Here is a 4,489-nt window from a genome sequence, read left to right on the forward strand (position 1 = left end):
TGCTGACTTCTGCCTTCAGCCTGCTATGAACTGTTTCTCCTCTGTGTTGTCCTTCTGCCATACTACCCTGCTACAGAGCCAGCCAACTATGAACTCTACAAACTGTGGAGTAGATAAATCTTTCTTCCTTTAACTTTGAGTGTCAGGTTATTTTGTCTCAGCATTGAGAAAAGTAACTAAAATAAGCAGAGTTGATGGATCCAGACAGAAAGATTCATTGCATGGCAAGTACAGCAGTTTATCACTGGTCTGAAATAGAGACTTCAGCCACCTTCCCCATAGGGAGGGCAGCAGCTTTTAAGCCTGGGGTAGAGGATGAAGCTTGTGGGAATAAATTAGGAAGTTAGCCAACTTTCAATCTGGAATCAAAGTTAAGCTGCTGGGGAGGCTTTAAACTAAATATCTCAGACATTTGTTACAGAGATGTGTGGGGGAAAGGTGGGAAAGAGAGAGAAATAAAGAATGGGGGTGACAGGAAAGATTGGAAATAAGCCACTGTATTCTTTTGGCTATTTTCTGCTGTGTTGGAGCATTGTTTAGGGTTACTGAGTATTTTCTCCCTGGTGAGGGATTTGTTGGTATCTGATTGATTGATTGATTTTTAGCAGAAGGAAGTTGTCCACCTGGCTTTGGGTGGGGTTTTGTATTATTGTTCTGATGAAGTACATCATAATGTGGAAAGGAATGGTCCCAGTGGTCCTGGATCTTGAATCCTGTTATGAGGCTTCCCTGAGGCTTTCCTGTTGGTTCTGTGATAAGCTTTGGGAAAAAGAAAGAGAAGCGCTCAGTTTCCTCACCCAGTGGGCACTTTTGAGGGTAACTTTAATGTTGTTAGGAGAGATATTAGAGTGACTACCTCTTGGCAAATGTAGTCAGTGATGGGGATAGGAAGGGATTTGCTGTAGGGTGCCACATTGATATTGGGGGACAAATAGACTAAAGTATATGTCCCTGTTTAATTAATAGGCAGGCACAGGTAGGATTGATGGCCACAAAGAAAAAAATGTTCCTGATTAGAAAAGGCAAGTTGTGAGATACAGTAAGGTTTGTTACACATCATAAGTCCCTGGAATGAAGGGTTTAGCTCATTTTTCCAGATCAAGATGGAACCAGTCAAGAAGCCCCTCATAATAGACTGATTGATAGTTATTGGAGGGTGAGATGTTAATGAGGTCTTATGAGAAGAGCTTATAAATAATTAGATCTGCAGAAGAGATTGAGACTGTGAGTGGTCTAGAGAAAAGGAGGTGGAGTGAAATTTTCATTTGTCTCAGGTGAGATGCCATAATTGAACTAATGAAACTGAGATTCTTGGGGGCTCTTGATAGATTTTGTTACATTTAGAAGTGTTTTCCATGAAGGGGCTGATAGGTGTTGCCTCACAGTAAATGTGGAGAACCACTGCCACTAAAATATGGTGATAGCCCGGCCTCCCCAGAACCATCTTGTTTAACTGTTTTTGAGAAGTAGGTTAGAGGTTATATTTTTGTGCAAAGAAGTTGAGCTAGGAGACCAAAAGTAAATCCCTTTTTGGAATTTACATATAGGTGGAAAGGTTTATTGTGGCTGGAGAGATTGAGGGCTGATGCAAAAGTGAGGATTGATTGGTGTTGGTTAAGAGAAGAAGACAGAGTGGAAGAGGAGACTACAGAGTGACTGTATATAGGGATGACTCATATAGGGATTTAGCTATGAAAACACAGTTCAGGATCTACAGCCAAGTGTAATTAGTGATCCCCCAAAATGAAAGGAAATCAGATTTCATTGGGGTGAGGGGATCTGAGAAGTGAGGGTTTTGTATTCTTGCGTGATTCCCTTAGGAGTAGGGGGATTTCAAGTCTAAATAGGTATTCTCAATCTGAAAGAACTGGTCCTTGTCTGCAGATGCCTAGTATCTCTCCATTGTTAGGAAGTTTAGTAATGGAACAGTGTCTGCTATGTACAGACTTAGAGAAGAGCTATAGAGTAAAAGGTCATCAACATACTGGATAAGGTAGCTAGGGTTTAGGTGAAGATACAGGAGGTCTTTGGCTAGTGTTTGCCTTAAAAGGTATGGGCTGTTGTACAATCCATGGGGGAAGACAGTTTAAGTAAGTTTTTGGTGTGGGGATCTGTTTAGGTAAAGATAAAAGGATCTTGGGAAATGTGGTCAAGAGTAATGGTTTTTAAAAAGTATTTTTGATGTTAAGAACTGTGAAATGAGAAATATCTGGCAGTATTGAGGAAAGAATAATGTATGGATTATACACAAGGGGGTGATGGGTAGGAAGTCTTCACTGATAGTGTGGAGGTCCTGGAATAGATAATATGTTCATTTGGGGGTTTTATTGCTAAGATGGGAGTGGGAACTGGTGGATTTTAAGAAGATGAGTTGGGGATGGTGGGTTGGGGTCCCCATGCAGCCTGTGGGTTAAGGGAATATTGTGTCTTGTTAGGGAAAGAGGTGGGTTTTTTGAGGGTAATCTTCATAGGTATGTGATGAGAAGCAGCTCAGGGGTTTTGGGCGACCCACATGATGAGGTTGACTTGGAGTAGAATGTGAGGAAAAGTTTGTGTAATCTGGGTTGGCTAAGGAGAAGATTGGGAAGCTCTGGATAATCGTGGCAGAATGTAATCTTAAAAGAATATCTGGTCCCATTAATGGGGTGGGACACGTTGGAGTGCTAGAAAGAAACGTGTGAAGATTGTTATTTTTAAGTGCAAGACAGAGGCTTGATATAGAGCAGTTTGAAGAAAATGCCATCAACTACCATGTACAGAAGCAGTTCCACATAATTCTGTAAAATGTAGTATGTTGTTCCCATATTCAAAAGAAAGAGATATTGGCTTACCTGCTAACTTTAAACAACCCTAGGTTCTGTTTTGTTGATGGAGGTTGCAGGAGAGAATTGGGGCCTAGTCTGTTGTCAGCTGCAAGTCCTAGCAGACTGGGAAAGGACAGGCTGGAGTTGGCCACGGATTTGCCAAGGTTGGCCCTGATCCCAGAGGCCTGGGGACAATCTGTTTTGGGGGAGGAAAGGATGGTTTTTGTATTTATTTATTTTTTTAAATTGAGTTTATTGATACATTTTAGGTATACAGTACAGTTCCATTCATCATTGGGATCTGGTACCTTTACGTGACAGGTCTTGGTTCTCATTTTTTCCCCTTGTCTCTGCCCTTCCTTCACCCCCTCCTCCCCTCCCCATTTACAAACACTTTTTTCATTTTCTCATATTTTTTTATTTTCCCTTATTATGTTTCCCCTACCCTTCCCACTTTCCCTACACCTTTAGCCCTTTTCTTCCTATTTCACATTGTCAGTTATCTCATTAGGATCTTATGTACTATTATAGTTTTTCACAACAGAGAAACTATTCGGTATTTACAGATGTGTGACTTATTTATTTCACTTAGGAGTATATCCTCAATATGTATCCATTTTCCTACGAATGAATCTAATTTCTCATTCTTTATGGCTACAGTATTCCATTTTATAGAAAAACCACATCTTCTTTATCCAGTTTCCAACTGATGGGCAAATGGGCTGTTTCCATGTTTTAGCTATTACAAACTGTGCTACTATAAACATAGGTGCACATATATCACTGTGATATCATTCTTTTAACTCTTTTGGAAAGATACCCAGCAGAGGGATGGCTGGATCAAATGTAACCTCTAAACCTAGTTCTTTGAGATATCTCCATATTGATTTCCATAGTGGTTGCACCAGTCTTCACTCCCACCAACAATGGAGAAAGGTTTCTTTCTCCCCACAACCCCTCCAACATTTGTTATTGATTTCTTGATAGCAGCCATTCTTTGTGGGATGAGGTGGAATCTCAGTGTTGTTTTCATCTGCATCTCTCAAATGACTGGTGATGTGGAACATTTTTTCATATATTTACTTGCTGCTTTTACTTCTTTGTCTGAGAAATGTCTGTTCATTTCAGATACCCATTTTTTAATTGGGTCTTTTATTTGGGGGGCTGATTGTTTTGAGTTCTTTATATATTCTTGATAATAGTCCTTTGTCTGAGGAGCAGCTGGTAAAAATTTTTTCCTACATTGTAGGTTGACTCTTAGTTCTGTTGATGGTTTCTTTTGAAGTGAAGAAGCATTTTAATAAGATGAGATCCCAGTTGTTGATTCTTTGTGCTAGTTCCCATGCTACTGAGGATTTGTTCATAAAGTATTTTCCTATGCCAATGTCTTCCAGAATTTTGCCTAACTTATCTTCCAGCAAGTTTAGTGTTCCTGTTTTAATATTTAGATCTTTAATCCACTTGGATTTTAATTTAGTACATGGTAAAAGATAAGGGTTTAGTTTTAATCTTTGGCAGGTTGATTTCCAGTTTTTCCAACACCATTTTTTTTGTGTTTTGTTGTTTTTAGTTTTGAGACAGGGTCTCACTATGTAGTTGAGACCAACCTGGAACTCACTATGTAGCCCAGGCTGGACTCGAATCCCCAGAGATCCTCCTTCCTGTCTCAGCCTCCTGAGTGCTGG

This window comes from Fukomys damarensis, unplaced genomic scaffold, assembly GCF_012274545.1.
Source record: "Fukomys damarensis isolate Sample0158 unplaced genomic scaffold, DMR_v1.0_HiC HiC_scaffold_17, whole genome shotgun sequence".
NCBI lineage: Eukaryota > Metazoa > Chordata > Mammalia > Rodentia > Bathyergidae > Fukomys > Fukomys damarensis.